Below are 25,627 nucleotides of genomic sequence, written 5' to 3' on the forward strand. Positions count from 1 at the left end.
TTCTGTTTTCCTTGCTGGAAACATACACTTAGATTTGACTCAATTCTCTAATTTTATAGAGACAGACATTTCCATTGATGATAGCACTTTATTTCTAAGAACCTAGCACTGAAAGTTAAACATTCAAACACTCACATCTCCTCTTTAATCGTACTTATGAAGGAGAGCTCAGATATAAAGGTGAGCAGAGACAGGAGAAATATGGGAACTGAAGATCATCAACAGACTAAAATCTGTTATCATTTCAATTAAAAGTTTATCTAGTGTCACTTGGATGACCCAATACCTATATCCACATGAAACAAAATCAAAAATATTTCCCAAGCACAGGAAGTGGTTAAATATCTGGGTTTGTTTGGGTGTTTGATTTTTTGTTTGGTTTTGGTTTATCAGAGGTTTCTTGCATGAAACTTCATGAAAAAAATTGGTGGTTTGCACCAGTCAGTGTTTCTCCTCAGTATCCATGATATTGCATTACACTATAGTTTAGCTTTACCTAGGATAGCCAAGTACTTTACAGACACCTTGTTTGCAAACCCAAGTCCTCTAATTATTCTACACCTTAACAAACACCTCAAGAATGCTGACCATGCACAAATAAGCAATTTTAGTAATCTTTCAGTCTTTAGTAATTTGAATCTATGGGTTACAATTTAAGAAATTTATATGCAAGAAGATTCTATTGTCTTCAATGTAATAATAAAAAGCTGGGAATAAATTCAAATTCACTGTTGTGAAATCTCCTAATCAAGATTACTAGTGATATTTTTGTCAAGTGTTTGTTATACAAAATGTGAGAGTTCTAAGCTATAAATGACTGCAAAAGCATGGCTCTTTTGACTGCTTACAACTCTTACTAACTCATTAGAATTAGAGGTAACTTTAAGTTACAACTCAGCTCTATAACCTATAAACAGTTCCATCAATAAATAAGAGCACAAATAAATTAGAATGGAATTACATAAATCTATTATTTTACCAAGAGTTTTTTTTTGTTTGTTTGTTTTAGTTTACTGTGTCAGAAAAAGAAAAGTGAGATTGCTCAAATATAGCATTATGTTACTGCAAAATATTCTTGGAGAGTTCTCACACTTCTATCACATTGTTATCTTAATATCTTTAATTTCATTACCAAGAGTGCTAGGCAGGCATGAAAGTGAATGGAATACATATCCTAATCATGAAAGACAGAATGATGCTTCAAATTACTGATAAAAAGTAAAAAATAATATATCACCAGACAATTTATTGTAAGAGCTACTGGGGAAAAAAAAAAAATTAAATCAAACTCCATAAAAATAGCTCTTGCTAGTGATGGAACATGTATTTGTAGCTCTGGCTTCTATGATTCAATCATAGAAAATATAGAGATGCGCAATAACTGTATGCAGAACACATATTAAAAGGAAGCGTTTGCCATCTAAAAATCAGAAGTCCACATAATTAATTTACGGTCCACGTAAACAATATACTGAAAATGAGGAAGATTTAATTTCACTACAAACATCCATAGACATGTTTCTTTTCAAGATTCAGCTACCATACTGTTCATGTGATCTCGTTTTGTGCAGGAAAACAGGCAAAAAAAGGATGCATCTAATTTTTGAAATACAGTAAGAAGCGAAAAAGTATTAGCAAAAGAAGTGAAATAAGAGAACTCATGCTTAAATTGAATATATATATATATATATATATGCATATAGTAGGCTTGGAAGCCAAAAAAAAAATAGGTGTATGAGAGATGAGTTTACAGACTAATTTTGTGTAATATCTTTCCCTATAGTTGGAGAAAAAAAAATAATATATATATACATGTTGCATTTCTTAATTATTCCCCTGAAAACTATATAAATGCATGTTTTTTACATGTAAGCTTCTCAGAGAGGCTAGTTGGCAGATACTGAAGCCAAGGCTAATCACTAGGAAACAAGAAGAAATATTATCTGAAATTAGATCCTTCTAAAAAGAGTCCTGAGAAGTGGCATTCTCAAATGCTGCTAATTTATGAAGATAAATAAAAGCTCAAACCTGTGAAAAATTACTGCTGGCCTGTCCTTCACAGTGTAGCTGCCTTACTTCAAAAAAGTGGCAGAAATAAATAAATAAATAAATAAATAAATAAATAAATAAATAAATAAAAGAAGCAGCTTGCAAAAATAACTTAAAGCATGCTACAGATGTAACATGAAGATGCTGCTTCAGATTAAACAAGATTCCACAGAAATCTTTTTGTTAACACTTCCCTGAGTTTTTCAGTTAAAAGTTTTGAGTTAAATCCTTGCAAAAAATATTCTCCACCTCCAAGGGGCCTTCATCACGATTTTCTTAATTCATTAACAATTCCAGCTATTTGCAAAAGCTTTGTTATTTTATGCATATTTAACAACTTTACACGTGTACGAATATGTATTTTGCTTAAAATCACAACTTTCAGATCACGATTCAGGGGGAACAGCAGCACAGCAAGAAGCTGAACTCTCAGGTCACTGAAAGAATGCATGCGATGACTTTTGGGACACGTGGCAATGTCTAAGGGTGACAGGGCATATGATACCACCAGACAGCACGTTTTGGTGAACACCTGATGCTGGCACTGCACCAGGAGCAGATCTCAACAGCAAGACAGAATATTCCCAGTGGTGAAAGAAAGCAGCTGCAGGCATTTCCCTCAGCCAGGCCGAACATCCCCCGTCTCAGCTGGGTGCATGAAACACTTGGCAGCTCTGGTTGCACAACCATAACACGTCGTCCCTTTCGAACTTCCTGACGCAGATAGGATTAAACTTCATGCCAAAGTACATGACATGATACATTACTTTTAATGGCAAGATGACAATTCATTTGTAGTGGGAGATTAAATGCATTTAATGGTGCAATAATTCAGCATGCAAATCTAGTCTCAAATCATGGCCTGTGCATGTAAGTCTCAGGCACCCAGCATTCCTGCAAGTTATGGAATAAGCATTTGGATTTGTAAATTCCAACACAAACTGTATAAAACTGGGACCAAAATAATTAGGAAACCACATTATACTGTTTAATTAATATATATACATTATATATATATATATATATATATATATATATATGTTTCCCTCCTGATGACTGTTCTGAATACAAACATGAACTGATTCCATAACTAGGAGTGCTATCACTGCTAGTTGGTTTTGGAAACAGAATTTCCACGGACTTTCCATGGATCTGGTAACACTAAAAAAAAAAAACATACCATGAGAGAACACTGGAAAAGTTTCCCTTACTCTCTGACACAATACCAAAAACATATCTAAAATCTTAAAACAATTATTACATCTCATAAAATAAAGTAGTTCAGGGTGTTAAAATGCCTTCTTTAAAGATAGCAGAGGTAAAACAACTGATCCAATGAGTGCCCGATCACTTGGGGTTTACATTCTTTTATTCTATCTATTCAGCAAAAGAGTAGATAAGAACATTATCCTTGAATTCTACAGTCCTTTGTTTTGCTGCCTGGTATGGAAGCTTGAGAGTTACTGGTGCCCAGAAGATATTAAAAAGGACTTTTCATGGGTGGAATCATCATGCATTAAGACAAACACTCACAGCCCTAACCAGTCCCTCAATGTTATGTCTTTTACTTTTAATGAATAAATTAAACTAACTGTTAGCTGCTTCAGTTGTACATTTTGAACTGCACCTAAAACTACCTACTTGCTCCACAAAATTAGAAAGGACACAAGCACTTCCAACACTTTGATGTGACTGTAATGAAGAAAAAAAATCATTCCAATACTAAATGAGAACACCATTGGAAGACTTTCCTTCATTTGTTTTTTACGATTTATCTTAAATTCAGACTGTTTGTCAACTAAAATTTTTAAAGAGATAGAGAACCCTACTGTCCATTTGATGCAAAAAAACCCAACACTTCTGGCAGCTACCAGAATCCCATTGCTTATTTTCAGTAAGTCGCTTAAGATCTATTATTACAATGTAGAGTTTTTTAGAATGTATCGCACATATGGCATTAACACTACAAACCATACAAAAGATCTCAATACTTTGATTTTTTAAAAGGATAAATTCAACAAATGTCAATGCCCAAATTATTCTAAAAGTTAAAAGGCAAACAAAAATGCTTTTTTTTTTTTTTTTCTCAAAAGTTAGTAGTTTATCGAGGAAATTTCAGCAAGTGTAAAAAGAAAGTCTCAGTTATTCTGGGTACGTTGGCAATGATTTAAAAATATAAATTTTATAAAAATATATGGTTTCAAAAAATATTTATTCATACTTCCTGTAAAATTATTTCTCTAAAGTCCATAAATAAGTCTCAATATTTGTGCAGAAAGGTATGTGAACAAATACAGAAAGCAAACTTGAGTAAAGCATTGAGCTTTCTTGATGGGAGACTGTTTAGGAAAATGGAACAGAATCATTAATCAGTACTTTTCTCCTCTAGCTCCAAAATACCAGCTAAGGGTTAGTGCTATTTATGAGAGCTGGGGGTCACTACCCAAGCCTGCATTTATTATATGCAGGATAGGCTACAGCTGGAGAAAACTACTTGGCTTTTGTTAGAAAGAAATCTTTCATGCACATATCTGTTCAATCGTATCTGCACAGAACGTTCTGAAACAAAGGAAAAGTTACACAAGCCAGTCTGACCTGCAATTTGGGAGTTCAAAGATAAACAGCACTTTTCAGCATAAATCAGTCAACTATACAATGCATATGAATTTTTTCCTCCATTAATGAAGTGCTTGAACTTTCACGTTACTATGCTGGGAAGAATGGATATAATTTTCTCGCAACTGTTTCAGAAAGTACATTCATTTTGATGGAAATGTGCAATATTTTACTGCCTGCAGGAGTTCTATGGTACATATCTTGAAAAGGATTCATCATTCCCCATTGTTGGTATCTACATTTCCAGTATACTTCACTATAGTTAATAAAGATCTTGTCAGTAAGATGGGTACAATTTATCTTGCCTGGAAGAATGTAAAACCTGTCAGAAGAATCCAGTCCTAAAGTATCAAAACATTTTTTGTCTATAGAAGACAGAACCCACTCAGCTACAGATACCTATATCAGATTAAGCCCATATTCTCTGGCTTTCAGATTTGGAGTATTATGTCCTTTCCTTCTACAAAAATTAAATAAATAAAAATGAAATTTATTTATATGCTAATTAAGGTTCTTTAACACTTCAATTCAAAAACCACTCTACTCCCAGTTCTTAATGTTTCTCACAAGCTTCCTTTTCAGCCAGTCATCTGTCTGGACTGGGAAATGTTTACAAACCTTTGACCATAAACATGCAAGTTTCCAACATCTTGAACCTTTTCCATGCTTACAGTTTGAAATACAAATATAGACAGCTTGGTAGGCCAAGAACAGAAGAGACAGTACAACCTGTTAAGAGAAACAGAACTCTACCGAAACAGCTTGTTTGCTATCCATCCTTCTATCCGTGGTAGCACAGCTACCTTCAAATATGAGTTAGAACACATAAAATGGAAATAGGTCCAGGCTCTACTACTCCCTCTCCATGCTGCTGTGATCCAGCAGCCCTGCAGCCCTGTAAATGTGGGTGCCACAACCAAGCAAACATGCTCTGAAGCCAGGCTGAAACTCAGATTCGAGAACTGGGGGCTTGGCTACATATATGTATGTATGCATCCATCAAGGCAGCAATTTTAACTATTTTAACTGAAGTCTCTACTGATGTACCTTAGGTTCTATCTGATAGCCTAAGTGTATACTGCAAGATATTTGTCATTGATGGACCACTCATGGCAATCAAATCTGATTTATAACTTTTATGAAAAAAAAAAAAAAAGGAAAAAAAAATACATCACTGTATCAGAAGACAATAGTAATATTTAAATAAATAAAAATCAAACACCCCAAATTGACAAAATGACAGAACTGGAACTTCAACGTTGCTTACTTTTTTCCCTACACAGCATCTGAATCATAGAATCATAGAATCATTAAGTTTGGAAGAGACCTTCAAGATCATCTTGTCCGACTACCACCCTACTACCAATATCACCCACTAAAACTTGTCCCTATCTCTGACTACATGCAAGATATCAGTCCCCCTGGATTTTCACAGGTTACTGGGGTTCAAAGTTCCAGAAGAGTTTGCTGGGTTATTTCAAAACCTTAAAACTCACTGAAGAAGTATTTCCAAATCATTAACTATGATACATTCTCTAGTGCGCACCTTTCAGAAATACATGTACTTTAACAGAACGTTTTTTGCCGCCAATATTCATTTTATCTTCTGGAGTGATTTATGCATCTTACACCTTGCAATAATAAGATTGTTGTTGATGAAATAAGCGGATTTTTTGGAAAGTTTCCTCAAGCATTGTTAATATGACCTTTTCTACATCTCCTGCTCTTCTGCACCCTTTTAAGCTCTCAACATCAATCACCAAGAATTGTTCCAGTATCGATTTCACAGATTAAAGAACACAGCTCTCAGCCTTTCTACTAAAAGCTGACTTCTAGTCTTTCCTGCACTATTTCACAGCCAGAGACTGAACTAATCTTGATCAGACTGAGAGCTCATTTGTCTGCTCTGATTCCCTAAGTCTGCTCTAGAGTCAGTGCTTTCACCAGTCAAGAATACAGGATCTTTCTGAAAACATGGTCTGCACTTCTTGTTCCTAGATTCATCATTTTGACTTTGGTTATATCAAATCATACACTGTCTACATAAAATCCATATTTCCAGCCAGTGCAGATTATTCCTGGGGCTACTCTGTTCTGCCACTCTAAAAAAATGTTATCAACTGCAAGTTTCATGGGCATTGATTTTGAAACTTAGTGGCAGGCTACTGAGTAAAACAAAAAATATTTGTGTTTGCTAAAGCAGGATTGTTTCAAGAGAAACTCCACAATACAGTAACATTCCCAGGTATTTCTTTTTGAAGTGTGACCAATAATAGTTTTTTTGATCCATTTAATGGATTTTTCTTCACACATGCTAATGTGGACTGCTAAACTTAGAATTTCACAGGGGACTTCATCAAGTGTCTGATCAAAGCTTTACTCATTATACTCATCTTTATCACGTCTTTGTGAATCATTACTAATAGAACTGAAATACCTTTCAGTCTTTTATGAGAGCAGTTTTTATACATCAGCAATTTTTTTTTGTAACAGATTTTCAAAACAAGTTTAGTTCCAGCCATGAAGAACCACTGAGCCAAACTCCAGAAGAGAAACACAGAGGAAAATAAGTTAACCTATCAAAATTGTCACATGGGGACAGTGAACTGCGTCACTTAAGATTCATTTAACATCTTAACTAGTAATTAGTTTGTAAAGGAGGAACCAGTTTGATAAACAAGGTTAGGCAAGCAAAAAATACTTCCAAACTAAAAGATCTGTGCAAGAAATACAGAAATACCTGAGATACTATAAGGAATTTATTGACAGAAGAAGAATCTTTTTTAAAAGAAATGAAGACTATGTTTCTTTGATCATGAATGTGAATGAACAGCAAAAGCAAAAAAAAAAAAAAAAAAAAACCATAAAATTTTGCTTTAGGTAGGGAAGTAACGCACCTGAAAAGTAACAGCAAGAATTGCATCGGCACTATAAAAAAATAAGCAACCAATAACAAGCAAGCAAACAACAACTATCAATCATTTGAACCCTCCCACCAACTCCAGTCTCCAAATGAAAAAGAAAACCCAAACCCTATTTTTCCAAAATGCCTACTTTTCTTATTGAATGACAAAATAAAATGACTGAGGGTTCCATAAAAATAAAAAGATGGCTTTTGGAATGTTTCTTTAATGTGTTTAGAATGCTTTGCAATTAAAAAATTAGCCTTAAACATACAGTTTATGGGAGTAATGCTTGTGCTTGATATTATTTAATAATTTCCATTGAAAGACTGTATGTTAATTGGTTATTATTCTTTCAGTTTTAATTAATTCAATCTATCTATTCCACAATCAAAAACATCACTTGGTGTGACTCTTTGGGTGATGATTTTGGGGTTATTTTGCCTGGATATTACATTTTTGGAGTAGTGAACTAACAAGACATTAGCTCTGGAAAAGAGAAAAATAAAATAAACAACTGACAAATTCACTAAAAAAGGACTACACTGACATTCTTTCAAGCTAGAACAGCATGAAGTTAAGCAAGTAGAGAGTGTCTAGCACCAGAGAGACACCTCTTGACCTACTCAAAATAAGAAAAGAATGTTCAGAAATACAATAAAGGTTTAAAAATCACAAGTCACACAACTCCCAGCAGAGAGAGTAATTGGAGAGCACTGATCAAAGATTTCTTTACACCAATCATGCGTTACCCTGTCTGTCAGATTAATTAGGCAGGTGCCATCCTGCCAGCATGAGCAGCATTGCTACCACAGCCAAGCATAGACATTCCTGGCAATTGCTGCTCTCACTACAAGGTGCACCTGGAGCAGCTGCCTCCATGTTCCCAACACTGCCTCCAAAAGGGCACATGATGGCAACGAGGGGAAATAAATTGTTATAAAACACTGTTATGTAAAGAATTGGAAAAGAAAAACTTAAAATAAAATAATAATAATAAAGGAAAGAAAGACAAAAAAAAAAAAAAAGATAGGATTGAGAATTCGGAGGAGGAGAAAGACTGTGCATACCAGCATTGGTAGTTCAGGACTGCAACTGCCAAATCGTACCTAAAACAATGTGGTAAGATAAAGTGTCATATACCCTCAGGGCACACCTTCCAAAACTTTCAGCACCACAATCTACTAAAATAAGATTACATAGTGTTTAAACTATGTTTAAAATTCTGTACAGTATTTCCAAACTTTTATTTAATTCACTTGAAACATGCATGAAATTGTGCTCTCATAGACATTTCTCTCAATAGCAAAACCCACTTATGCTCCATTCTTTAAAATGTAGGAAATCATCTGTCAAATATATATGGAATTCTTTATCAGCATTTATAGCCTTATCACTATGGTTATAATACTATTACACTTGAATTTTGTACTTTGTTACTAAATGAAAACAATTCTAGAAAGCAGCCCAAATATTATACCTTTGGAAAATTCTGAGAAGCTGTCCTAGAGCATTGCACATTAGTTTTAAAAAAGAACAATAATGTCCAGTTTCAAAAGCTTGCAGTTCTGGAAAGTAAATTTTTTAATTAACTAGTCTCAGATTTCTGGGTATTTTAAACATGCAGTTTTGAGTTTTCCCCCTAAACAATACCATCAATGCACTATGTCCTTGGCTTCTGCGCTCAGCTACATTCAGATATACTCTGCACAAAGCTGTACAGAGATGTACATAATCTGAAGACAAAGCAACTTTTCTGAAAGCTGCATCTGTATAATGGTCTTCCTGATAATGCAGCTGCCAGACAGGATTTCAGTACATTGTTTTTTAAATATATAGGGAAGATGGTTTAATAATGGGGGAAAATATTAAATTCTCTTATGCATGTAAAATGAACAGAAAGAATCAATAATATGTAGAATTAAGGAAGGGCCATTCTTTCCCCATTCAGTTTTAGAAAAGAACCATTTGAGAAGTGGTATGCGATATCTTTCCATCCTTAGGAGATAATTCCACAGTTTTGGAATGGCTTGAATATGTTTTACATTTAGCAAGTATTCATTACATAACTTTTATTCACTGTCTTTAATTATCCTATTAAGCACATTAGTATTTGCATTTGCACTTATAGCAGCTGCGCTAGAGCTGCAGGGCAAAAATACATAAAACCAGGAAGAAAAATTAATAAAACATTGTCTTTTCCATTTAATAAGTTCACTTCCTTTTTAATGGAAACATTTGTATTAGTAGATATTATTTCAGCATTGTAAGGTAATAAATCACATAAACCGTGTATTATTAAAGCTGACTGAACTGCCAGGAAGAAGTATCATCACTCACTAACGGCATAACTTGCCTTTAAGCTTTTCTCATTTTACTTTATTTCTGAGGAGTCACTTTGTAATGGAAAATATTATTCAAAACATAGAAAGTGCTGCAAATCAGAAGTCATTCTTGATCTAAACTTTTGACTTAGGAAAGAAGTTATGAATTTACTTTACCATGCTTTACATTAACTAATCCAGTTAAAATAAATATTTCAACTAATTAATTAAAAAGTCTGTGAGAATGTAACACATTCTTAGAAACAACTTCTGACTTGCTTTATTTTTCAGCAGCCTTGATACTTTACAATATATCCATCATAAAACAGGAAAAATAGTTCAGCCACCTATTATGTCAGCATGAGACCATGCTCTCTAAGTAACATGCATACAATAAAGAGTAAGAAACAGAGTAATGAGAAGCACCAATTTATTCACCATTAGCCATCCTCACTGAAAAGGCAATTCCAAATTGCTGGTTGCTGCACCACTAGCACCAGCTGTGTGGAAGCTTCTGTCCCTGCGGAGCAGGCTGTCATGTATCAAAAAACTGAAATCTTAAATGTACAGATGAAGAAAGCGAAAGGAGAACAATTTTGATTTTCCTTGTTCCCAAAGTCCTATTTTTATAACAGTAATAATAATGTCCTATTTATAAATAAATTATCTGGGAATATCTCGTTATAATTCCTTCTGGTATCTGACAGTAACAACCCTATTCCAGGCTTTCTGTCAGCCTCATTAAGACCTTTCTCCTTTTAGTGAAAATCATTCCCATTGAGATCTTTTTGAACCATCTCTAACTGTGGAGCTAAGCTAAGCCAATTATTATAAAACAGAAAAATCGCTCTTTTAGAAGCATCAGAAGCATATTGCAGCTTGGACTAATGGGCTGTATAGGTTTTGGTGCCAAATTTCAGGTATTAGCTACCATTTTACAGGACTTACCCTAAAAGTTCCCCTCCTACTCAAAGTAGGCCATGTATACAGGGAAAGTTCTTACGTGTTTAAAGAGTGGCATATGATTAGCATACATATCACAATATCTGTACACATTTAATAATACTTTGAGTTTTCTGTGTGACCTTTTTATGTCACCACACTAAATGCCTAAGAAACATCCTTTGAAGCTTTTGGAACAGCTTCCTAAAACAACTTTTACTACCATCCCCCTTTTCCCGAGCTGTTTAATTGCATTGCTTGTGAAGGATTTTGAGGACGAAGGAAATGTGACTCAGCTCAGTGTATTCCCTCCCCCCAAGAAAATACACACGGAGTAAAGATTAAGTGGAGCTCATTACACACAGACATGTCACACTAATAAAAAGAAAATGAAATTATCACACAGCTTTTTTAAGTCTTAATCTGACTTGTCATTTTATTTCAATAACTGAATTAGCAATATCAAAGAGTTTGGACACAGCTGTCAATTCCTCCCAGCTGGTGGAGAAATATTTCTTCCTTTCTTTCTAAAAATTAAACATTTCATTCCCATAAACAGACACGTGCCAGTGGTTAACTAGGGAACATTTTGCAAGAAGAACTAAAATTTGTCACCAACACAACGGGCAAATATTGACATTTTTACGAGCACAGCCATACCACAATTTAATTTCAGGTTGTACAGCTCTTGAAGGCCAGCAGCTGCCACCCCGAGAAGCTCAGAAACCCAACACTTACTGCCAATCCCAATTTTCTGATACTTATTCAGACTGGCAAGGAACATTCCTCCTACATCTCTTTCAAATATTTGACAGCTTGGCCATCCATTAAATGCATCTCATCGAGATGTCACTGTATCACTATATAATTCTTCCTCCCAGCTAGTGAAAAATAATACGATGTGTAGGAAGCTGGGAGGGCTCCCAGTTTCCACGGTGCTGGCTTGCAGGTCCAGAAGCCTGACAGGCAGGAGTAAAGCAGTAGTAAAAGCCAGCTGGGCGAAGGCACAGGACCGATGGGAGAAGGCCAGTAACAGATTACACTGATTAACAGATACTCTTCTTCACTGAGAACCTGGAGAGCAGTGTTAGCTGCTTGGCATGTAACAAATAGAGATCTGAAGTGAAAATTGATGTAGCCAGTTGCCAAAAGTCATGCCACTCCATTCTGGGCAAGGGCAACACCAACTGCCATAGGCTCACAGGGAATAAATAAGGCAAACTGGGAAAAAGCAAAATAAAGTAATTCAACAACAAATCCCCCAAATCCCATTTCCTCTCCTCTCCTTTCCCAGAACTCCTACAAACTTTAAGTAAAACTAACCCAGATAGCTATGGCAGCTGTGTACGTGTAATTCTGTAATGCCATCTTCCTGAACTGAAAAATCGAGCCAAAACCACTGCAGTGGCTACACACACACACCCACACACACATACACACACACACATGTACATAACAGGACATTTCATTAAATGCAGTTAAAGAGGACAAAAGACAGAGCAGGCCGCCCCTCTAGAAAACCTCTCCTGCCCAAAGATGGGAGATGGGGGAGGAGGTGGTAGGGGTTAATTACTAACTGGAACCCAAATACTTTATTTTTGACAATTCACAATGTAATCTGTTTAAGTGACAAAATTTTAACTAAGCACTGACACATTCTGTATTAACAGAAATACCCAGCTATTATGTCAGTCATTTTTAAACTTTTGTATGGGTGGTCTGAAAAAATATTTCTTTTCCTTCGACTTACACACCACTACCCAGAGAAGATAAAAACGACAATAAAAATTCAGTGTCAAAGACCAAATATTTAATATAACCACATTTGAACATTTTAATAAATGTGGTACTGTTCATACTCTATTCAAGACATTGCGCTCTGCAACACAAGGGAAAAAATTGAATTTTTTATATTACAGGAAAACTGTATGTGCTACAATCACTGTAAAACAGGTCCAATTTACTTTATCAAAACAAGGTCACCTTCAGTAAACACTGCTTCATCTTTTCAGGGATAAGACTGTAGGTCAGTTTGGAAGTGGTGCAAGATACCCATGGCACGCTACACCAGCCCTCTCTCACTGCACTGTCTTCACTCTGAGGTATTAGTAGAAGACAGAGAATCAGTAAATAATCTAGAACTTCATCTTGTTAGCCAAAACTGGTTTCCATTCTGAGATTTTTTAAATTTGCATTTACACTTGCCAAATGTTCAGATGATGTTTTCAAGTTCCATATGTCCATCAAGCTGACATAAATATGAAGCTTTAGATGAAACAGTTCAGCTGATTATACTGAAGAAAAATTCATTGCTTTTGTGATTTGACACACACTCCGAATGCTCAGATTTGTAACCTTACTGTTACATTTCATACCTATATCCAAGAAATTTACCTAGCATGTGTACATTTTAATTAGATAAAGCAAAATGAATAGTTGGAGAACTTAGGAGGAAATATTTTCTAACTAACAGCAACAGAAACCAAACAAACCATTCTCATATCTGGTAAAATTTTGGCTTTATACTTCATACGCTGTTACACTACCAGAGACTGTGTAATATAGCAACACTTCTAATTCAACATAGTTCTTTCAACACATTTATCACTTTATTTTCTCTATTAGTATGGAATAATCAAAATATCTTTGAACATTAATTACTCCTGTCAGGTTAAGCATCAGGTTTAGTAGCAATAGCAATGATAAGCTCATTTTGTACTCTCCTGTCCTACTGTGAGGAAGTTAAACCTTTTTAAATATTTATTTTTTACTACTCAACAGGTCAAAATAAATTATTGCTCTTAGCATTAAAGATTTCTGGAATAAAGGGGAGAAACAGCCATAACTCTTTTGCTTAAATCACTAATGACATTAAGGAAAATTTACTAGAATGCTTGTTAGAATACACAATGCAGAGTTCAGTATTTCAAAATGTAAACACTCACATGAGCTTGATCTCAGAGAATAATGTTTCTGTTAAAAAAGCTAAACTTTTAATATTAAATTAAAATATATGTGCTCCACTGTACTATTATCTTGAAGTGAAATGGAAAAGCAGAAGTAGACACAACCTTGTGTCCTTTACCAGTCCATGGCTGAATTAGGAAGTCTCATCACAGATGGTAAAGAATATGAAATACATGGAAGGTCCTCTGGGTTTGCTGTTCACCTGTCTCTTTTCAGCACCACCAAACTCTCATTTCCTCAATTAATACCTGCCAGAATCTGTAAACTGACATCCCTCTACAGTTACTATTATTTAGTTCGACCTTGCTATCGTGAACAAGAATGTGTAATTATGATAATGAACCAATTATTTTTATACAATATAGCAATCAAAAAGACTACCACTCCCTCCCTTTTCTCATGATACTTGAACATTCTGGCTTCATTTCATTTTCCATTGCTCACATGCCGTCATTATCATTAACATTTTATTTGGAGTTTTTATTGCTTATTTACAAAATAAAAAATAATAATGGAAAAAAAAGAGGTTTTAGAATATTCATAACAGTATAGAGAAGGACTGATTTATGTAGGAAAATAAACAAATATCTTAGTGCTTGGAATAATTTACAGGTTTTACTGGTATAAATTTTGAATGATAACACATCTGTCTGTTAGGAAAACCAACTGTCAATAACGCAACAACTACACTATCATATGCATTGCATGTTTTTTACACTTGCATAATAACAGTTTTAAGGATGTTTGATAGGATTTTTTTTAGTAGTTTGCAGACAATTCTGCCATATCTGCCTTCCAAGGGACTTTTTGTGCCATCATTTTTATAATTTTCATAGGATTTTGTCCAATAATTCTTATATGAAACCCAATAAACTTGGAATAATTTTAACTGCTTATAACCCTCTGATTATGAAAATAAAGTGTCCAAGTTATCGTGAGGCTGGATCTGTCATGTACGGTGGAAAACAAAATAAATTAAACTGAGCGCATAAAAGTGACTTGAACTGGTTTTTGCTTACTGAAACATCAGTCATTAAAAAGGGTTACCTTAGGAAGACTACTGACTCTGTTAAAACACTGGCTCCACAAAAAAACTCTTGGCTTTGCCCTGAAAGACCATAAAGTGGCAAAAAATCGTGCTATTTTAGAGAAAGGAATTTTTCATCTCCTGATCAGAAATGAATCTTTCCAACCTTGGTCATTGTATGATTTATGCTCAAACTACATATACACGTAAGTTGCTAAAGGAAAGAACAACATTCTTCTGCTGCCATGATTACTTTTTTAGTCAAAGCTAAATTTCTCTGAGACAGATTCACTTATGACGAACTATGCAGACTCACAATCAATTTTTGACTTGAGACAACCTAAATGCACAACAGCCAGTTAGCTATTATTGTCTAGGGAACAGTCTTCTTTACTCAGACATATTTATAACTGGAACAAAAATAGAAACCTAAAACTCTCAACATTTAGACAAACTTAAGACTTTTTTTTGACATTTTTAGACATTTTTGTCTAAATTTAGACAAAATTTAGACAAACTGCAGTTTACTGTTATCCTCTTCAGAATCCTGTCAGCTTTCTTAGTATACCTGTAAGGCTACCTTATGTAGAATACTGTAACTCTATTTGTAAATTGTGTTAAGAAAAAATAACTGCTACTGATTTAAAAAAAAAAAAACTTTTAAATTTTCTGTAGGAAGTATCCAAAACTTGTTACGAGAGAGACCATCTAGTATCCTACATGGAATTCCTCCAGGTCTAAAAATTTGTAAATAAAAGAAGCTAAACATACCTTTCTGCCACAGGATTCATTCTCTGCTGCCAAGGAACCTCACAAATGACATGATTCCACTATAGCCAAAACATTTGGACAGGCAACCTCTTTGCAGTGAATTTAGAAGAAAGCTGTAAATAAGCAGATAAAAGGTCAAAAGGTAAAAATTAAACAAATTGCCCATAGAGGTTCCTCTGATGATTCACTAAGGAGAGGGATGGTGTGTTGTGATGATCTAAACTACATACAGCAGATAGTAAATTCAGTATTAATATATACAAGAACAGATAACAATAAGTTTATTTTAATGGCTCTCCCTGCATTTCCAAGCTTACTTTGCCACACATGACCCTGGATGCTTTCTAATTTCCCTGAATAGCCCAATGTTCAATTCTGCATAGCTTTATCATGTCTGGAAGGTCATTCCACACATTTTTTGCGTGTGTGAAAGACTGCTGCCGGGCATCTGTTTTGAACTTTTTTCCTCCCTTTATTCCATTTATGCCATCTGATCACATTACTTATATCCATCTCAAAGTTCTAATTTAAGAGGACATTTCTCTGAATCATGACTTAGCCTTGCCCATATGTTTCCAGATGCATTGAAAGAGATTTTTATTTTCAGTCTGAAGCTATGTTAGCAAATAGAAAAGTTAAACAGTCTGTTACCTGTCAGCGATTACTACACCAAATGATTAAGATTAAATTTTACAGAGGCTTATTAAAATAAAGAAAAAGTCCAACCTGCAGACAAATGAACAGGGCCAGGCAACCAATTGATATAAATTTAATATACTAAGTATGGCGCATTGCCACCGAGTAATGAACAATACAGACTGAATGATTCTGTATTCAAACAATGACAATTCCAAGTTCCTTTGGCTACCAGAAATATCCCAGCTAAACAGAAAAAAAAAAAAAAGAGAGAGAGAGAGAAAGAAAAAGATCGTAACTATTAGTATTTCTCTTCTACTCCATTTGCTCTATGTTACTGGTGAGAACTAGTTGCATTTCTTTTGCCAGAGCTTAGGAACACCCTCAGCTTTATTGCTCATGTAACCTCTCTCTTCTCTCTTTCTCTCTGAACACAGAAGAGCAGAAAAAGTCAAAGTTAAAAAGATGGACGATGATGAGGACAACTTTTTCCTTAGTTGCACCCATCTTTGCTATATTACGAAAACGCAAGCTTTCGCCTCCAGGGTTAGGATTATACCTAATCTAATTTGAGATCTTCTATTTTACTTTGTGCTGTTAAAAAAATAAAAATAAAAAAAATCTGTGTCAGAAAACTTACGTTTAGTCAAAACTTTTTGTTATTAAGTTTTAACATAATCTAGATCTTACTATACAAATCAATCCTCTCCACATATAAGATTTAACACTGTCATTTTATTCTGACTTCTGTAAAAGAACTGCAGTAACAAGATGCAACTGTCCTTTCCTTTGCATCCTCATAATTCTTTTTTTTTTTCTTTCTTTAAACTATTGAAGAACCATTTGTTCATCTGGTTCATTATACTTACCCATTGAATGACAATAAATCACACAGGAAATGTGCGTTTTATCTTAATGGAAATTAACCTCAGAGTAGTCTTACTGATATTTTTAGATAAAGGTCACTTAAATATTGCAAATGATTTTTCCACCAAATTGACAACGTCCTCCTCTCACCCACATTATAATAAAATGCCCACAAGCCCTTACCATATAAAACAGTTTTCACTAGAGGATGGATTGCCTATTCTTGACATTTCAAAATTAGTGAGTTTACGTCTAAGGATTCAGTAACAGTTCACATTATTCAGTAACTGTTTATGGCTTTATTTATTTGATAAGTGTGAAATAAATATCAACAACTAAAAATTCAGACTCCCCTCCTTCAGACTCAGTCCCCTCCTAAGGTCAAAGCAGAAATGGTTTAGACTTTAGCCATAAGGTTAATAAATTCTATCAAGACTCACGAGAGTATTATTTAAAGAAAATTATCCCTTACAAAAGCAGAAAGACTCACATTCCTGTGACTCATAAATGTAACCCTCATGTCTTACGTAACTCCAAAGACTTAATGCACCCAACAGTTGATGTAGATGTTCTTCCCAACCACTCACCCAATAACTAAACTTTAAATTTTCAAAAAGATAATGTAGTTCTGAATCTTCCACTAATAAACAGTGGTGTCACAAATAGAATTCAGAAGAAACACATATTCAGTAAAAGGCTGACATTTGGTGCCATTTACAAAAGAATCTGCAACAGATTGCAGAAGCAAACATACAGACACCTGAAATTAATTGCCAAGATCACAAATCCCTCAAGTTGCAAACAGAAACCTGAATATTAGAATAATATAAGTATCTCAGTTTCCTATTCTAATGCACAGAAGATCATGAGATAAAACCAATGTTTAACAAAGGTACTTTGACTACAGATGATTCCCTGACCAGTGTAGTCATTACGTTACTTCATTAAATCACAACACTTGTACCAATAATACTGTGAATGGTGCATTTTTATATTCTATATTTTCCGTGTAGATCCCTTAAATAGACTTAGATTATAATATCTAGAATTTTCACCTTCTGTTCAGTAACATACTGGATCAGGTAATTTATTTACAGACATCTAGGCCCTCTTGACAGAAATTGTAGTTTTCTAACATACATGTGACCAGATGTGCGCACACATTTTTGATAATACATTTTTTCCTTTTCCTCTTTTGGGCATAACAGTATTAGAAACGTGTTCATTAATAATAATGAATAATGGCATTGGAAGGATTTCTTCAGATTTATTTATACAATCTGTGGCTTCTTGGACCCAAGTAGGCTTTTGTACAAACATTACTGATACCATATCTAAGCATCTTTAAGTGATGCTGAAATGAAAAATAGTCTAAAGTTTTTAAACCATTACCAAATATTCTTTGTAGAGATAACTGTTCATCTTAACAGAGATAAAATGACAGGGAGCAGGGCAGAAGGGTAGGAAGTTAGGTGAATGAGTAAAAGGTAATATTAAGGTGAACACCATGCTACAAGACCTGCGAGGTCCTGATACAATGCTAGTGGAAGCAAACTTGAAAGAAATGAGATTTTGTCTGTGCATGTTCTGTGTTCTTTGCACAGTAGGGAGATTCTATTTCTAGCCTACATACTGATATTATTTCACTCTTGCCACTCCATAAAGAATTTCCATTTCTATCAGTTACAGCACACTGTACCCTTTGCCTATTTGTTTAAAGAAAATGAATAAAGTACTTTCCCATATGAAAATGAGATCTGCTACCTTTTATTATTATTTGGAACAGGCAGAAGGGCAAACACTGAGGGACACCAGTGTGAAAATTTACTAACATCACCATCCCAATTACTTGAAGGGCCAACAAAGATAAGTGAAAAAGGCAATCATCTGCCTCAGCATTTACTGAGAGCATTTTAATGAAACTTTCCTTTTTCTCTGTGTTTGCTATACTTACACAGAATGAAGATATGAAATATTTCAATACCTTTTCATGTCCTCACATCATTACAATTCCAGGTGACTATCTAGTCTGCTTTGTATCCAATTTTGATGCCAATGGCTCCAGGAAAGAGCAAAAACACTCCTGTGGGACTTTAACTAATGATTCTTTCACATTTTACTACAGGGATTGACACAAATGGAAAAATAAAACAAAACAAAACAAAACAAAATAAAAATAAAATGAAATAAAATAAAAAGATATTGGAGATTTTCCTCCATAAAATAACACTCATTGCTTTGTGATTTGAACATAATTTGGAATGCATCAAGAACTTTGACCATAATTTATATGTGCCAACTATATGTTAATTTATTTTAATGATATTAAAATAATCTCCCATTTTGTTGCTATCATATGACTAAATGTATAAAAAGCAATTCATTTCTACTAGATTTTATTTCAAACTACTTATAAAAGGATCTTACATGATTAAATTTCAAAATAATATTCCACAAGGAGAAAAGATCAAAACAAGCTCTTCTACAGACCATGTAAAACAGTCACTTGAACTCACTAAAAATTAGTTTTCAAATATAAAATGTTGTGTTCTCAATAATAGCTAAAACAAATTTGTTTTAAATCGTGCAATAGTAAAAATAGTAAATGGGGCACCATAACATAATTTATATTTGGATCTCATTTCCTTGTAGATTCAAGTGATTGAACAGATTAACGTGACCTACAATTATTTTTATGTTACTTGATATTTTAATATCTAACTAAATAGATAATGAAGGGTTAAATGTTGACATGTGGCTGAACTGAGCATTAATTAGCTAAGTACATGCATACACACAAATACAGCTTAATGAAGCATTCTCCTAACAATACTGTGATCATAACAAGAGCGCTCTCTCTTTGTTATCATAGACCTACGGTAGACTGCTGCAAATTTTAACCTCAAATGACATTTAAAAGTTAATAACACATTACAATTGTGGCCATTTCACGGAAGTCCTGGTAGTCTTTGCTGTTCAATTCATGTTTGGTCCTGATAGCACTTTAAAACCAAAACAAGTTGCTGCAAATCACCCCTAAGATGAGCATGTACTTCAATGAGCCCTCCATATCATGCACAAAAAAAAAAAATCATTGTCACTTTTCTTGTTCTTTGATTGACATCTGTGTGTATAGGGTTTAACGGTTTTTCTATGCAGAAGTGAAAGTATAAAACCTATGTAAACCTGGAAAACATATGCTCATTAAGTGGTAAACTAAAATATTCCAATCCATTATGCTCTGGAAACTGGGAGTAGGCTTTTTAAACAATGTACAGGGATTTAACTACAGAATTCATTAAAATTAATTCAAGTCATACAGCTAAAATTTACTGCCATTGAAAAAGTTATCTTTAAAACAAATCCAATAAAATTTAAGTACAAGCTGTGGTGCCTGAATATTTTAAATATTCGCTGGACATAAAAATTGTTGTGAGGCTACAGCATAAAGCTGAAGGGCAAACACAGAGCTTTATAATGTGTGTGTCCAGTAATCGTGGTAATACATTATTATGTAAGTTATAAATGTCTAATTACTGGTGTTCTTTTATTTCATTTATTTTAACCACTTAAACTGTCTCTAAAGTGCCTATCTACATTTGCATTTTAATGAATAATATTTGATATTTATTCAGCACATTCTATTCGCATCTCAGAGTTTCATTTAGAGATTAGTATTTCTTATTACCTAAAACAAACTATTCATAGATATTCAAGATCTGGGAATTACTAGTGAGTGAGCAAGACACTGTGGGTAGCATTATAATTTGGCCAAGCTGTTGGCCTCAGTTTTAGCTGTTGTGTTGCCGTTACTGTCAGTGGGACACCTGTTCTTTAGGAAGTTACATTGCAGTTCCAGGAAGATGAAAAATTAAAAACACTGCTCACTGAGATGCCTAAAGGAAGATTTCAATTTATGCCATTTTTGTCCAAATAAGGTCTGTAAATCACCCAGGAGAAATGAGTAGTAATCACTGTTTCCCCACAGTAATACTTATTGAAAAGAAAACATTGATCAAAAATGAAAAATATAATTTTACCCAGATACCATAAGCTCATGCAAGTTTATGAATCAGACTGTCAGGTATATATCATTCATAATTGTGCAAATCCAATGAAGATCAGCAAAAAGATGTAGCATTAATTCCAGAAAGTGCTTCCACCTGGGTTAGTTTATTTGATTTCTGGTTTAGACAGTTATAATTTGGTAGGCATTCCAGTGATTTCTTGGGTTTGCCTGGCTCTTTTTTTAGAGTAAAATTAATAAAAAGCGAACTTTACTGCCACAGTAAATATGATTACAAAGTTTGCAGCTGTGAATATTCACAATATAGAGAAACAAATTCACACAAGCACAGAACTGATGTTTGGATTTCATATTCATGCCTGGTTCTCTGGCAGACCAGGTTTAAATGTCAAGCTTCTGTGAAGAGACATCCCTTCCCCTGAACACAAACACACTGAAATTAATCTTCTCACCCATGCATTTTTCTCAGAAAATTCGTATTCCAGCATCTTAGGAAGTACATTTCTTAGTACTTTTCCACAGTCAAAGTATTTTTTGTTCTTTGCTTATATACTTCACTATTTCCTAGGATAATGTCAAACCTAATCTAAAACAAGCACTTTTGCAGTGGGCCACCCTAAATCTAAAAGCTGTCTCGTGAAGGCTGCACACTGCACTGAATCTATCTTCAGATTAATCTCTTCTCATACACAAAATCTAAAAACAGACATTATGTGGTAGATGTTTCAACTAGTCTCCTAGGCAATGCAGCTTAAGGATGAAGTAAAGTAAATCAATCTCCCGGTAGACATCCAGAATAAACAAAACACATCCTGAAGTGCTTTTTTGTCCTCTCTGGCTGTAACTGGAGCTTACAGTGCCTAACTCAGCCCCGCACACCTACACCATAGACAGTGAAAACATCTCTCTCCTTATGAAAGATAGTAACAAACATTGTAAACCTTGACAGAAGTAACACAATATTTACAAACACATTTTGTGAAGACATTCTGCCTTAAGAACGCTGCAGGCAGAGGAAAGTACCCTAAAGACTAGAGCCAAAAATGTAATCAAATCAAGATAAGACATTACAAATATTTTTAAGAAACTTGGGAAAGATGAGGAAGGATATTACTATATGATATCCAACAGTATCATCTCTGGGAACAAGGATCATCCAAAAAGAAAGCTAGGATCAAGCCATGTCATCCCTGGTAAGAGAAAATAATGTTCTCAAACAGCCTGCTCTAGATATTTCCTTTAGAGATGCAAACAGAAAAGTGCAGTGCTCAAAAGATTTCAGGTCACACTGACCAAACTCAAAAGCTATATAAGACATTGGAGCTGATAAGGAGATCCACTAAGTATGCTACTAAAGTATGGTATTAAAACAGCTTCTAATTTAAAATATATCTCTGTAACTTTGCTCTTTTATTATAAACCTAGGTTTTTAACTAAACATGTTTTTTTACCCAAATATCTTGATGACTCGGATGCATCATTCCATCAGACAAAGTGCGACTCAGGAAAGGATCATCGACATCCACTACCCAAGAGCTGGTGCTGAGCTCCTGCAAGCCTGCCTGGCAATCCACTCTACTATAGCAAAGTTAAACAAGAAGAGTTATTGTGCTGTGGCTAACTCGATAAGTTTAAGCCTGTTACATTTTGGCAAGAAGCATCGTAACAGTGAAGGGAGCCTAACTCACAGGTCCATTTTTCACCTGCTTAAAGCTTTTTTGTTGTTGTCTGCAACCCGTATATTTTGCTGGAACCTTCTTTCTTACCTTTCTTGCAGTTTTCCAAACTCAACAGTTAGTCCAATGCAGAGGCTGAAAATTGAGGAGGTACTGACTTAAAAATATTCACAATGTTTAAGACAGAGGTTACAACACAGTTATGCTTTTTTTTTTTTTTTTGAGAGAAAGAGAGAGAGAGAGAGAGAGAATGAAAAAGACAAAAGATCACAGGATCCCAGTACCTAGCAGATTTAAAGAATAAATGTAATCATTGCATAGTATGAGATGGTCTCTGAATTACTAAGAGTCTGGAACCCTTTATACAATTATTATAGTGATACATTGGAGTGTTTCTGATTCAAAATGTCAGAGCAGTAATATTGAGTGACATCTTTGCCCCTATTCATCTTAATAAATGATTACTGCATGGAGATACATAGTTCCCCCCACATGGATCCCTACAGCATTACACAGTGGTTCTAGGAAAGCAGTATGACTGCTAGGGAGTTTTTAGGATGAGCCTGCAGCAACTTTTTTGATATGCAGATAACTTCGCTAACACCAGAAAACATGAACATACGATACAGATGATGATGTATGGACACTTGAAGAGAAACAGGACTTAAGATTAGTAAAGACAAGCCAAATATACCCTTGTAAGCTGACAAAAAAATGGTCTTAAACTAGCCAGCTGAACTTGATAACCATGAATACCAATGATTCTGAACATTTAGATGCAAAAGAGCATTAAGCCTGAAAACACTGAGGAAGAAAAACATTTTATCACGTTTTAGGCTGTTAGCATTTACTAAGAAAGACTGACTTCTGATATACAAGGCTTATTGTTTTCTATGAAAGTGGGACATGATCACTTATCTACAAAGGAAAAATGCATATGAAAAACATTAAAATAAAAATAACTAAGTAAATGCCACAGGGCTAAAAAGAATACGTGATAGGAAGTATAAACAGAGATGCAGATAGAAAGAAAACTGGGCAGACCTCAGTGGGCAGGGCAATGTCTACATCCACTAAGTTAACTTAAACATCCTATAGGAGGCTTCCTGTGTAAAATCAATATTAAACACAAATAAACTGAGAAAGACCAAGGGCTATTACTGGAAAAAGTACATATATATAGGATACAGAATGACATTTGAGTGACTTAAGAATGGCCAGGAGCTCTAAGAGCTCAGAAATCTGGCAGGAGCTAGAGGAACACTGAAGATGTCTGAAGCACAAAAGGGAAGTAGTACTGAAAAGACAGAAAAGAATGAACCAACATGAAGACAAATTTATGATCATGTGCAGTTCCAATTAAATGCGTTTGTGTTTAAAATACGAAGTACTGAAGTCTGGTCTAGAACAGTGCTAGACAGAGAAATTATCTTCATCAAAACCTTATTTGACTCTTTATTTTCAAGAAAGCATAAGAAATAGCAGAAACCATTACTTTGAGTTTCCACATACTGCAGACTTTCTCATGTTTTGTAGTGGCACAGATGCATCATTTAAAAAGTAGAACAATTAGCTCTTCCTTTTCCATAACTCTTCTCCCCATGCCACCCCAAAAGAAAACCTAAACACAGCCTTAACTGCTACTGCATGCATCACTTCCAAAAAACAAACAAAAATTTTAAATATATAGTCAAACAACATATACAATGCTTTTACCACTTTTACTAAACTGGCTTTATTGTTCCCATACTTCTACGTGCTGTGATTTTTTATTTGAAGTTTTGCATATTGCGATGCCTGTTTTGTTGATTGACATTGCTCAAAAACTCTGAGGATTGAAGAACATTAATTAATCCTCACTTAAACAGTCTTTATGTGTGCTTCACTGTACTGGAAACTTGTTACTTGGAAATTCATGCAGCGGAGGCTTGTTCTAGGTAGCACTGAATGGAGTTTGATCAGAGTGATGATGGCCTGAAGACGTAAGTGAGGAAAGGCTGGCAGTACAGGTTGTACTTTCCCTCCAACTTCCACCCAAACTGGCTGAAGAAAGAGGAAGAGGTGGGTGTGAAATAAATAAATCAGATCCATCAAAAGAGCTAATTGCAACTGGTATGTTGCTCTAGGCAGGCATTTCTGTTTATGTCACAATTTTAATAAACATATACAAAATGTCTGGGCTGTTTATCAGAATTTCAGAATTCTTCAGGATATACGGTCATTTCTATCCAGCTCTCAAATACAAACTTGCTACATAAATTGACAAATCCAAGTGAACATTTAGGCCAGACACTAGCAGAGTTTGTAAAGATCCTATTTAAAAGAGTCATAAATCTTTACATATTGTTATATTCTCTTTATATAAAATACAAAACATATGCAATGTATAGCTCAAAAACCAGCTACAGCAGTTTGATGTACATCTGGTAGCTGGCTAGTGTGGGATATGCAAAAGAAAACAATTACAAAAATTGTTGATCAAGGGTCATTTGGATTTATTGTTCTAGAAAAGACTGCTTAAATTACTAAAAATTGTGACAGCACCATGCAATCTGCATAAATGCTAAGGCCAAATAAATAGCTATGAGATATTGGTGAATGTTTTTTCTAGCAAAAGCAAAATGCTACAAAAAGACACTGCAAGGACATTTTTTTTAATTATTTTTATTTTTTTAATGTCTAAAATTGTCTCTCGTAATTCCTGGAGCCAGATGAGCCAAGACAGGGTGTAAATAAAGCCCAAATCCTACCTAATGTCACTGTGATTGACCACTCCAGGGTAAAAGAAAAAAAAAAAACAAACAAAAAAAAAACAAAAACAA

At 34.6% G+C, this 25,627-nt stretch overlaps 1 protein-coding gene across 1 annotated transcript in view; it reads right to left on the bottom strand.

Moving 5' to 3' along the window:
• THSD7A (thrombospondin type 1 domain containing 7A) overlaps positions 1–25,627 on the bottom strand; it is a 273,039-nt gene that overhangs the window by 225,119 nt on the left and 22,293 nt on the right. Inside the window, exon 2 of the mRNA XM_013183445.3 lies at positions 15,600–15,712. The gene's annotated coding sequence lies outside the window, so the exon portion shown is untranslated. The remainder of the gene's footprint in view (positions 1–15,599; positions 15,713–25,627) is intronic.

This window comes from Anser cygnoides, chromosome 2, assembly GCF_040182565.1.
Source record: "Anser cygnoides isolate HZ-2024a breed goose chromosome 2, Taihu_goose_T2T_genome, whole genome shotgun sequence".
Classification (NCBI taxonomy): Eukaryota; Metazoa; Chordata; class Aves; order Anseriformes; family Anatidae; genus Anser; species Anser cygnoides.